At 47.7% G+C, this 13,206-nt stretch overlaps 1 pseudogene; it reads right to left on the reverse strand.

The window, feature by feature from the left end:
* Positions 1–6,388: 6,388 nt before the first annotated feature.
* Positions 6,389–12,277, reverse strand: LOC130683231 (acyl-coenzyme A thioesterase MBLAC2-like; annotated as a pseudogene).
* Positions 12,278–13,206: the final 929 nt, after the last annotated feature.

Raw genomic sequence — 13,206 nt, forward strand, 5'->3', positions numbered from 1 at the left:
TTCATGTGATGAAGCCTCAGATGGTCCAGGATTGAGGGGAATAGGGGAGCAGAGTACTGTTTCATTGAGCATCGACTAAGTGGCCCCTTGGTTAGGATTTCCACATACTCTGCTGCTCACAGGCCCAAGTCCTGATTATGTTACACTGTCTCCTGCGCCTCGCACACCCGGTGGAGACCAGGCTGCCTGCAGTGTCTGAGGGTGCTGGTGGGGGCACTGCAGTGCGGGATCCTGGTGCCAGGTCTCAGGTATCATTAGTTCATTCCTTCACTCATTCACTCAGCAAACATACTCCTAGGGCCACTGGTGCCAGCTCCGGCATGGCAGTCAGGTCAAAGAGACCTGACCACAAGATCCAGGACCTGGAGAGGGAACCGAACACACAAACCAGGGAGTGGGCGCGACAGGTAAGGACGCCATAATGCGCAGGCCAGAGGTGGTGCATGCCCAGTGTGAGGGGGCTCTTTGGGGTGCAGCATGGCCTTTCCACTGGGCCTGGAAGGCTGAAGGTGGGATTTCCCCAGTGGCAGGGTGGAGAGGATGGGGAGCCGTGGTTATGAGAGTGGGCTCCGGGGAGACCTCCTGGCTCGGGGCCCCAGCCCCTGGTATGTATTGTGTGACTTCACTTGCTTAACCTCTGGGCTGTATGTCCAAATGGGGATAATAATGACACCTGCTTATAGGCTTTTGTGAAAACAAACGTGACATATTTCTTAAGGAAAATCGAACAATTGTTTTATAGCACGAGACTAGCCAGTGTGGAGGCTGGTGTCGCTGCAGTGCGGGGGAAGGATCCCGGCCCGCAGGGAGTGGCCAGAAGTGAAGCCAGGAGGACCGTGGGCCAGGTCTCACGGGATCCCGGTTCTAGGCTCCGGCCCTGGGACTTGACCCTGCTGGCAGCGGAGGGCCCTACGCAATCTTTTGCTCAGGACAAGGTTGTGGCCAGATGTGTGGTGTGGACTGAGGGGCTCATGCTAGAGGCTGTGGGACAGAATGAAGGGAAGGCAGTCGGGCTGGGAATTTTGAAAGAGTCTAGGTGGGCTGACAGGTGAGGAGGTGGGTTTCTTCAGGGGAGAAAGCATGAGAATCAGGAGCCAGACTCTCTGGGCCCCGCTGCTCATTTTCTGTGGGCCTTTGAGCACATCTTTCACCCCCTCTTGGGCCTCAGTGTCCTCACCTAAAGATTGGGAGGTGGCCTAAATCAGTGACTGTTTCCCTGGAAATGGGATCCTATTAGGACCATTTGGGAAACTTGTACTAAAAGACATGTGCTTAAACCTCACTCTGGACCTCTGTACTCTAAATCCAGGGCAGTGGGGTATCTTGAAAAGCCTCCCCGGGTAATCCACCCCTACTGCTTCCCTCCATCAGAAGCCCCTAGCCTGGATGACCACCAAGACCCTCTCTGGTTTGGCATTAAGTGACTGTCTGGACCTCCACGTGCAGGTAGACTCCTGCCCACAAACCATGCCCCAAACAGCCCGTCAGCCATCCCTTGTGTGACTGGCCCCTGGAGTCAGGCCTATGATGCTGAAGGAGCCTGCTGGGTGGGTCACCCTTCCCTCTCCAAAGGGGATCAAGGCAACAGAGCCTAACAGGGCTGATCCCAACCCCTGAGACATTAGACCCTCCCCACCCTAAGAGCCAAGCCACATTTAAAATGCTTCCAGCTAAAACTTAGATTCTAACACCCAGGAAGCCAGATGTTCAAAGAAGCCCAAGACATGGGCTTGGATCCAGAAGTGTCGCAGATTCAGTTTTGTGGTTCTTGAGCTGTTTGGCCCCGAATCAAAAATGTCCACCTTGCCAAGCAACTGTGAGTTACCCGAGGAGTCGGTGTAGGTTGGGTGTGCACAGACTGGCACCAGAAGGACACCGGCGGCCCTTTGTCCTTCTCCCTTTGGACCCCAGTCCCCACAGAGCAGGACAAATGGGGGGTGGGCCCTCTCACATTACAGATGAGGAGCCAGAGGCCCAGAAAGGAAAAATATGTTGTCACATGGAACCCAGTGACAGAGCCCTTAAGACAGCTCTGCCTCTTAACACCCAGGCAGCGCTCTTCCTCTGTGATATTTTCTGGCAATGTCTCCTGTCTGGAGAGCTGGGCTGTGGTCAGAGAAAGGTGGGCAAGTCAGGGCCCCTAGGATGGTGGGAAGCCCTGTGGGATTTCTGTTCCCCACCTGAAAGCCAGGGCATGGTGCCGGCTTTGCAAGGAACAGTGAGAAAAAAGCCCCCACAATTCCACCCTGTGGAGCAAGGAAGCAGGGGCAGGAAGTAGCAGTAATTTGACTCCAAAATATGCCCACCTAAAGCAAGCCCCCCTATGATTCAGGTGACATGCCCATAGGCTGCTGGAAAAGACCTCTGAAGAGCCTTTCTCTTCCTGGATTGGTAGGTGAACAGCCTGAGCCCCACCTCGGCCCACAGCCCATTTTCCAGTGCATCCTGTGCCCACAAGATGGGAGCCCAGGCTGGTCTAGGCTAGGATGCCCTTCTTTCTGTGTCTTCAGGCCTGGTTCCAGGGCTCAGTTCAGAGCTGGCACACCCCAGAAATGCTGCCATTGCCAGGTCTGGCCTCCTGGGCTCAAGTGAGCTGAATCAACTACAGATTCACACACTGAACTCACACTCCTTGCCCCTCAAGACTGGAGCTGGGCCTCAGATGTGCCAGCCACCAGAACCCAGACAGCCAGGTCTCCTGGCCTTCACCTCTGTCCTCTAGTGTGGTGGAAAGAGCATGGTCTTGAGGTCTAGACACCTGCATTTTAGCCCAGGTTGGCAGTTTGTAGCACCTGGCAAATACTAATCATCTTGCTAAACCTCTGAGTCATGTCCTCTAAACCTGGGTTCACAGTGACTCTATCTTAAGATCGCTGTGAGGTTAACATGGAAATGTGTGCAAAGGCTTCCAGCACAGCCCAGCTTACCTACTGCGGTTTCTGAGGGTTCCTGTGTTTCCTCCCTCCCTGCTAGGTTTGTCTGAGGCATCTTTACAGCTGCTCTGAAGAGTTGATTCCAAATCGGCCAAGTCCTGTTTCTCACCTGGCTTGCTCAGAGGTGGGTGAGTCTCAGGAGCCAAGTTCACATGGGGAGCATCAGAAGTCAGGGCTGCTGCCTGCCAGACCCAGCCAAAGTCCGCAGTCTGCGTTCCACCCGCCCGTGCCCACAACCAGGAGAGTTCACAACATTTCCAGCTTCCAGGGCAAAATGAAAACGAGGGATCTGCATTCAAAAGCTAAGAATGTCAGAATGGCAACAGCAGAGACCTCGCAGGCGGTGCTCCATGAAGGCTGTCCTGCCCCATCGGCCCTCCGGCCGTGCTTCTGCTTCATGTTGGATGGGCATCCATCAGTTTACTCCCTGGACACTCCTCCAGCCCACACTGGGTCTCTTCTGCCCTGATTTTCCAAAATCACACCATTACGGTTTTCTTGTTCCAAAGTCCTTGACATAAAGACATTTCCCAAATGAGCCAGAAGGATGCATTTCACTTCCCACAAGCACGGCTCTAAGTGACACATCCTCTTTCAAGTCACACACCCCCAACTGCCCTGCAGCAGAATCAAGGGCCAGTGCTGTTGTCAGCCAGCCAGATGTAAGACGGCAGAGAAAGGACTGTGGAGGAGGGCAGATATGAAAAATAGACGGTGTTCCTTCCACTGACCTGAGTCCATCCTGCCCCCCTGTTTCTAGCCAGAACTAGAAATCTCAGCCAAAGATTTCGCCTACCCCCGGATATGTGATTTAATCGGATGAACATGTTGGGCACCCAGCCGATGTCAGGTCCTCCTTCATTAAAGGAACCTGTCACCACCCTCCTCTGCCACCTCCTCCATCCACCTTCCACAGATGGGTCCTTTGAGATACAGGTGTGATAAAGCAGGTGGATGGCACTGAGCACCCCACGCCCTCTTGCTCAGTCCCTTCTTTAACAGTTGTACCGGCATCATGAAAAGAGAGAGGAAATGAGCAGCCTGGCTTCTGTCCCAGCCCTGCCACTCTTGAGTTCTATTTACATAAGTGTCTGCGTGGATAAGTTATGAATTCTAACGTTTCCCCTGCTTAGCTGACCAGAGGTCATGAGTCTCATAGGAGATGATGGCTGGATGGAATGTGTGTTTGGCAAAACAGACGGCTACTGACCTGACTGTCCCTCTGCCACTGCTGTTTCTTGGTTGCATCCCTTTCCAGCCGAGCAACTGAAATATTTCACCCCATGCTCTCCAATTCCTCCCTTCCCATGTTTTTAATATACTGCAGACTGGCCTCTGTCCCTCACATGTCACCAAAATTGCAATGGCTAAAGTCACCAGGGACCTCTTTCTTGCTAAATCCATGGCACCCTTGGCTGTCACCTTGTCTGACCTCTCAGCACCCTTGACCTTGTTGACCCTTCCTTCTGGAAACTTCCTCTTGCTGTGGCTTCTATGACACACGATCCTCCTAGTTTTCCTCCAAACTCTATGGCTGTTACTTCTAGGACTTGTTAGAGGCTCCTTACCCTCCATCCATCCCTTAACCTTGATGTTCCCCTAGCCCTCCGTGGAATAACAATAGTTAAGAGCCAACATCACTGTGTGCCAGGCACTGCTCTAAGCACTTCACATGTGTTAACCTGTCTAATTTTCCTCAAAGCTCTGGAATTAGGAGACAATACCCCCATTTTACAGATGAGGAAATGGAGGCCCAGAGAAATTGCCCAAGATTACTCAGCTAGCCACCAGGCAGGTGGAACAGCCGTAAGCAGTCGGGCTCCACTTCTGAACTAGTATTTTGCACAGCCTCTGGGCAGATACCTGCCCCTGGATGTCCCCAGACACTTTAGCCCACAACATTCACATCAGGGTATGTATAGGGAAAATGGAAGTTTGTATGGCCAGGATCCTCAGCTCACCCTAATCTGCTTGATGATGTAATCAGCTTACTGCATAGGCTGGAGCTTACACACCCGTTGGCAATCAGCCAATGCTGCCTGTGGTGCTATATAAAGAGCTCCGCCCAGTGCTTGGGGTCGAGCAGAGGGGTGGAGGAGAGGCTGGCGCGGAGGCAGAGACAGAGACAGAGACAGAGACAGAGATGGACTTGCCAGATGCAGAGGAGACTCTAGCACTTGACCTGCCACGGTGAGAATAAAACTTGGTACTTAAACCTTTTACTCCCACCCCCAACATTCCGTTGTTGTATTTAGGTCTCAAAGAATCCAGAGTGAACTTGCCAGGAGCTGGGAAACCCCTCCAGCCCAGAGCGACAGTATAGAGTCATTATTATAAATCTGTTTTACAAATGAGGAAATCTAAGCCTCATGACCCCCCCACCACAGGCCTCTGCCTGAATGCCCTCAGCAAAGGGACGTGCCCTTTGAGTCCCAGGTCAAAGCAGGTTCATGCCAGGTGAACATGGGGTGGGCCAAGGCACACAAAAAAGTGAGTTTTCTCCAAAGAACCACACACGGAGCATTTCTTCCTGGTTCCACATCTGTATTCCCCAGGGTAAACCTCCATCAGTATCTCACGTGGGTAAACAAGCAGAGAAAGACAGTGTGGTTTTACTAATTCAGGTACATCGACGGAAAGGCAAGTTGAAGTTAAGACTGTTATTAAATAAATCTGGTTCTCTTACTTTCAACCATATGTAATTCCTCCTAACAGTATTATCGGGTGGAAGGTACTTAGAAGCTATACTTTAATGGAGAGTTTATCGGGATTTGTAATTAGCAGAGCAATCGTGAGCCCTTGTAAGTAGTTGGAAGCAGATTAAACCCACTAAAGAGAATCAGCTACTCAAAAACAATAGCTGTATCCATTTACAGACCAGTATTTGCTGTGTCAATTAGAAATGCATACACACAAACAGCTACTGTAAATCGTTCTGCTGATGCAGGATTCGACATCCCTCCCAGCAAAATCAGTCATTAATTAAGTTAACAAATATCTAAAGGATGCCTACTATGTGCAGGCACTCTCCTTTGTGCTGGAAACTACTTGCCCTTGTGGAGATAACACCCTGGGGGAGAGAGAGAACTTTTCAAGTTAATTATGTAAACAAGATAATTTCAACCAGAATAAGTCAGTGAGGGAGCATAACAACAAAGGGATAGACCCGAGGGGCATTTGAGCTGAGACCTGAATGACAAGGAGATGTGAAGGGGAGGAGAATATTCTAGGCAGAGAAAACATGAGTGCAAAGGCCTGACGCGGTATCTTAGCTTACACTACCCTTTGAGTAAGACCTGAGGCAAAGAACTACGTGAAAGCAGTTTGTTTGGAAAGTGAAGTAAGGATGATTAAGCGAGTGGGGAACAAAACAAGGAAAGGAAAGGACTTAATAAAGGATATGTTATCAGGCCAACGCAACTGTGGGTGACGCAAACTGAGCCTCAAGGGGACACTTAGGCAAACATGTAGAGCACCTGAGGGATCCCATCCAGGAGTGAGGGAGCCGGGACAGTTACCCTCAAGCTCCTGCCAATCATTGCCAAGGGCTGCTCATGGGCAGAAGAGTCTTCCATGGCGGAATCCAGTTGGTGTGCAGAGATGGAATGCCTGGCCGAGAGACCTGGACGGGGTACTGGCAGCATTTGCTGCAGGCAGAGACCAGCCTGGAGTGTCGAGAAAGAAAGCCAGTGAGGGCAGCAATGACAGGAAATGAGTATGAGAGGAAGGCAGGGCCCAGCTCACCTGAAGCCGAGTAGGCCAGGATGAATTTGAATTGTGTTCTAAGTGCATTTGAAGGACAGCCGAGAAGTTTCATCAGAGAGAACATTTCTCCCTCAGCTGTGTGGAGAACAGGTTTGGGGAGGAGCAAGAGAGAATGTAAGAGGACTACTCAGGAGGCAAAAGCAGAGATCCAAGCAAGAGGTGCTCATGGCTTCGGCTGGCAGAAGGTGTACAAAGTGGTGGACCCAGGTGTGTCCGCAGAGCGGGACTGACAAGTGGGTTCATGTGGGGGAAGTAATGAAGGATGCAGCCCTGGCTTGGGTATGTTGGTACTGAGATGGGAGGATCACAGCAGGAGCGGCTGGGCTGAGCCACTCAAGAACAGAGTAACTTCGGTTAGTCACTCCCTGTTCTCAGCCTATTTTCTCATTTGGAAAATAAGGGAGCAGAGAACTAACTGACTCCTAAGGATGCTTTTAATTCTAATGATCTGTGACTTTTAAAAAACAACCAAAACAACTTCTTCTTTTAAAGTTTTACCTCTTTTAATAATACCATAAACCCATGTGAACCACAGCTCAAAGTGAAAGCTGGCAGCTTGTCTATAATCTACTTCTAGTTCTACCTTCCCTCCATTCTATTTCACCTGACTTCTTCAACCCATGATAACAAACACCCTGAATTCCCATGCTTACCTTTAGTTCTAATCTGGTTCATAGTTCTAATCTGCATGTGTTTCTAAAATGTGTATTTTTTTGCTGTAGCTATTTAAAAATTACTAAAAGGATATCATACTGCCCATAATTGTAGGCACTTATTTTTGCCCAATAATATTTTCTTAATATATGACCAGATCGAGTGCCCTGTGTTTCATTCATTGCATCTGCTGTACAATATCCTATTGGTTAAGTGTACTATTTACTCATCCACTCTCTTGATGGGATTTTGAGTTTTTTCCATCTTTTTACCACTGTAAACAATACAGCTATAAACACTTTTGTATAAGCAAGACTTCTTAAAAAAATGAAATTGCCGACTTAGAATATTTACTGTTATGAGATGGTTCTAATGATTTTCCAAATTAGTTGCATAAAAATACCAACAATATATTGATCACATAGATCTGCATTAGCTTGAACACTTAGTATTGTCGGAGTTTGCAATCTTTGCTTACCAAATTACCAAATTTGAGATCTCTTTTCTGGTCTGGCTTGGCATTTCCCTGACCAATAATGAGGTGAACATTTCTTCATCTGTCTATCAGCCGTAAGTGTTTCCTCTTCTGTGAAATGTCTACCGTTTTTTTTGACATTTTCTTTGTTTTTCTTATCAGTATCATCAGCCTGCTTCCTGCCTGTTGAATGCTGGGGCTCAAGATCATTTTGTGTCCTGTAAAGTCAGTCTTATTTAATCTAGACAGACAGCACTTTGGACAGTGTAACTCTCTCAAAAGCTTTTTTTTTTTGAGGTGTCAGTAGCCAGACTCACATTTCACTGAGACATGCCGCTCTTTGTCCCGCTACATAACATGTCAGGTGCTTTACGCTACCAGGCTTTACGGGAGCTTCCCAGGAGTCATTTTGCCCAATGGATGGGATTCCCTGGAGCTGTTTTAATCTCATCAGAGGTTTTAACAAAGGGAGTGACAGTCATGCCCTCAATTTGGTCTCCCCTGCTCAAAGCCTTGCCTTTGTTTAGATCTTTGCCCCTAAAGTTGTCCTATTTTGAGAACACTTTACAGGCTGGAGAGGTTTAGGAGTGACAGATGATTACCCCTTCCAACCCTGTGAGCCCTATAATTTCCAGACTTCCCGTGTTCCCTTTCGATTCTGCTTGCAAATAAGCCCGTTGTTTTCTGCTATCATCCCTATCTTCAACCCGAAATGTAGCTGGGAACTACCCACTCACACAAACACTCTGTCTCCAAATTTCTCCAGAGCCATAAATTCAGTAGGTATATTTTCTGCCTTCCAAATTATCATATGTGACAGTTTTGCTAAGTATTTCACTACTGCATTATATAGCTTGCCATTTTTCTAGTCCCCTATAATAATTTCCTTGCTGCTGGCCACTCAGCCTCAAAGCCAAAACCACACATTTTATTCTAGGCACTAGTTTCCTTCTTGGTCAGCTTTTGCTGCAGTGATAAGCAACCTGAAATATCAGTGGCTTATAACAAGGGACATTTCTTTTTTTCTCTCAAGCATGCAAGTCAACTGCCTCTCTGCTCTAACCTGTGGTTGGGGTCTGGCTCTGTCTTCCCATCCCTGGGACCACACTACAAGAACAGGTTTTACTAGGACATGTCGTTCTCCTGGCAAAGGGTGCAGGAGACAGAGGATCGGCAGACACTTGCAATGCTTTTAAAGCTTCCGCTAGGCTGGGGTATCACATCGTATCTGCTCGCATTCTGTGGGCTCAAGGAAGTTAGTGGCCAGCCCCAAAACCAGTGATGTAGGGAAATACGTCCTGAATCATTTCAAATAAGAATATAGTCTCCCACAGATAAAAAAGAGCCTTTAATACATTCTTATACTTGTCTTCTGTTAGTGTGTTTATTGAGTATATGTTTATTGTGTATATATTCTCTGATTTGTAGCTTATTTTCAAGTTGTCTTTTTAAGAAAAAAAATCATTTTAATCAATCTTTGCTTGTATAGTCAACTTTTTTTGTCTTGTTTAAGAATTTTTTTCCTTTCCTCAAAGTTTAAAAATATTTCTATTACGGTTTTCTAAACATTTTGAAGACTTATATTTAACATTTAAGCATCTGGAGTTGATTTTTGTATACGGTGTAATGTAAGGGTACAATGTAATCTCTTCTTCCGTATGGATGGCCATTTTGCCAGGCCCAGTTTTCTGAACAGTCTCTCCGTTGCCCACTTCTGTGACACATGAACTATGCACATACCACAGCTTCATACATATGTGGTTCTGTGTCTGGGCTTTCTTATTTCATTTCATTGGTCAACATGCCAAGCACTGAATTGGTTTATAACTCATAGCAAGTCATGTTATTCAGCAAAGTCAGTCCCCATCTGTGTTTTTTTGTTTGTCGTCTGCTTTTTGTTTTTCTTATTCTGCTGGGAGTCAGGCTCTGCCCTTGTGGGGAGAAAAAATTTCCCTCTACCCTTCAAGGTTCTTCTAGCTCCTAATGAAAAACAACTTCTAATTTAACACAGTATTATCACCTTCAAAGTGTCTGGTAAATATTAAGGTTTCTTTTCACACCTTCAAAGGCTTAAAGCACCATACAGGTAGTTTGCAGGCCCCTTACAGTTCTAAAATGCTTTCATTCTTTCATCAACTGGGATTTAGGAAACCTGGATTCTAGTCCCAGCTTTTTCCCAAACTGGCTATGAAACCTCAGGCATGATATTCAGGCCTACTTGGATGCTTCACTTATAGAAAAGTAATTCCTATCATTGTTTCACCATTAATATCCTATTGCTGGCACAGGAGCAAAAGTAAATAAATCAGAAGTCATTTTTTTAGACAATTTAAATATATCTTAAACACTAATGTCAACATTTTTTGGTCAGAGTGCCAGAATTAATTTAGTCTGAATACCCACCAAATGCATGGAAACCCTACCTCTAGAAGTATTAATTTTATTAAGAAATACAGTAATCATCTCAAATTGTCAGGTAATGTAATACTCTCATCTAACCCAGTATTTTTCTTTTATCTTTATATTTAAAATTTTAATGAAAAGACTTTTTGGATGAGGTATAAGGTATGGAATATTCCTTTCTATTTTTTATATCTCAGGTGATCAAGATCTTATCTGTAAGATAAAATAATTTTTGTAAAATAATTATTTCATATGGATCAGTCATAAAGTGAGCATTATTGTACTGCAGGAACTGGATTTCTCTACCTCTTTAGAGGTACACTTTAATGAATTAAATTAAATTGGCAGTTAAAATGGCTTTAAGATAGAAAGGAATGAAGGTGGTTTCACATTCTACTCAGAATTACCATAATATATTTATGGAATAGGATATATGTACAATCTGCATGCCTTGATCTACTCTGCCTTGGTTCAAATCCTAGCTTTTGTCCTAAATCTTGCTCTGTGGACTCTAGACAAGCCATTTAATCGGGGGTCAGCTGCCTTACATCAAATAGGTTGTGAGGATAAAATGAAATCAACAGATGCACTCTAAAAAGAAAAAAGGAAGTTAATATACAAATACTGCTGCTGTGGCTTATTTGATTAATTATTTAAGTGCCTGCATGAGATTGGGAGGGCTGGGGCCCTATTCTACTTCATTTTATTCCATTAGTTCTCTCTAATTCCCATCCTGTCTTTCACAGAGCCAGAGGCCCACCACCACCTATACATTAGTCCACGCACTTCACCATCACTGTAAATAACCTTCTTATTAATCTTTGTCAGGCCTTGCTTTCAACCAGACCAAATTACCTGTTCTACTGTAAGCCTCTGACATGCACTTCATATGTTCAATGATAAGCTTTTTGATGAGGCAACATCAAGAACACAAACCTATCTGGAAGATGAGGATGCACAAGCAGACTGGAATCACTGCTTTCTAATGGCTTTCTAAGCCTACAGGTGGTACCTGCTCATACTCGGCAGTGACCGCTGACAGTGGATGAAGTCAGCAATTCTCAAAAGCATAGAACATGACATGCACTCTCCGTTAGGCGTTTTTCCTTAAAAGTCTTCTTGCTAGAAAAGCGCATGGAAGTATCACACAGGTGTTCGGGGAAAAGGCTAGGAAATGCCTACTCACAAGCCTCTGTATTGTTACTACTGTACCTTACACAGGAAACGGACTAGGGAGTTGAGGCTGGCTTTCATTCCAGTACTCAGCATTGCTACAAGGTGCCAAAGCCGGTTTCTGGTAGTGAAGTCTGGATGGCCTTGGCTCCAGTTAAGCGGGATTTTACTCAGGGAAAGGAGAAACGTAAGTGGTGTTTCTGCATTGTGACAAAACAAGTTCCCTTACAGCCACAAACGTCTGCAACATGCATCCCTCGTACAGTTTCTCCCCAATTCCCTCCCTTAATGAGAGCGCGAGCGCCCAGGAAGGCCCATTACCATCCTGCAGGATGAGGGAGGGCTGCACCGCCTGCACTCGGAACTGCCTGGCCCTCCAGCCAGGGCTGGGCGCCTGAACCACCTCACTGCCGGACAGCCAGGTCACGGTCTCAAAGTTGTCCCCGCGAGCCAATGCCTCGGCCTCGGCGTGGTGCACGGCCACCCGGTCGAACTGGTAGAGGCCGCCGGAGTGGTCAAAGTGCACGTGTGTGGCCACGGCCAGCAGCGGCCTGCACGCAGCGTCCTCTTTCACGCCGCGGTCCTGCAAGAGGCCGAAGGAGTGCAGGTACTCCGGAAGGCTTCGTAGCCCCAGGCCCGTGTCAATCACCACATCCTGTTCCTAACCACGTACCAGCCAGACGTTGGCTCGGTTGCCCGACTCATAGAAGCGTTCCTGAATCCAGAAGATGCCGTCGCCCAGGGACTTCTGAGCGTACCACTCGAGCGCCGACATGCTTGGCAGGGCTGCGGCTGGGCGAAGTGGGTGTGGGCTTGTGTGCCAACTGTAGGCTGTCCAGAAGCGAGGTGCTGCGGCGGTACGGAGCTGTCGGCCCGCAGCCAAGGAGAAGGCGTACAGCGAGGAGGGGCGGGGCACGCGGGAGGTGTGGGAGGAGAACTGCGGTGACGGGGACGCACGGAGACGCTGCCCGGAGTGTGCGCCTTCACGCGCTCTCCAGGACCGCAGAGAGCAGCGGCGGCTCTGTCCGCACCGGGGCGCTGGAGCAGTGCAGCATCTGTAGCCGCAGGAGAGGGAGCGTTAACGCAGGGGCTACTGCAGCAAACTGCAGACACACTGGGGAAGTCGACACGTTCCCCATCCCCGGGGTCTGACTGCAGAGGCCAGCAGCTAGGCCCCAGAGGCACAAGCCCGCCCGCCCTCCGCACGCCGCGATGCGCTCTCTCCAGCCGGTGCAGAACCTGCTCAAGCCTGTTGGACGACTACCGCGTCTGCCAAGGGCTAAAAGGCTCTCTCTCCGGTGGTCTAAGAATCAAATGGACAGATTAACAGGAGGAAAAAAAAAAAAAGCTTAATGGTGTACATAGGGGGAATCCATAGACATGAGATTCTAAAGACAGTCAGGGACAGTGACGTATATATGTCATTTTGGATGAAGTGGCCAGGGTAGGGAAGGAAGGCAGTTTACAGGAATATGAAAAAGTAAATGGTAAACAAACGTTTGCCAGGCCGTACAGAAACAATGGGGCTCAGAGGAATTTTAACAGACTTTGCTAAATTCCTCCCTGTCTACCATTCCTGGTTCATACTATAAAGTAGTTAACTATGGTGACAGCTGTCTTCCTGAAGCAGGTCTGCCATCTAAATTCTTTGTATTCAGCTGGAAGGAGGCAGATGAGAAGTCAAAGTTTCTTTCTGAGTCCAATGGGCTTTGAACATTTTCAGCTCCAACATCTCTAAATGCCAAGCTGGCACATGTCGGGGCAGCCTGCCCTTGGTCCCTACACTCTCTGCGTTTACTAGCT

Source organism: Manis pentadactyla, chromosome 4 (assembly GCF_030020395.1).
Source record: "Manis pentadactyla isolate mManPen7 chromosome 4, mManPen7.hap1, whole genome shotgun sequence".
Classification (NCBI taxonomy): domain Eukaryota; kingdom Metazoa; phylum Chordata; class Mammalia; order Pholidota; family Manidae; genus Manis; species Manis pentadactyla.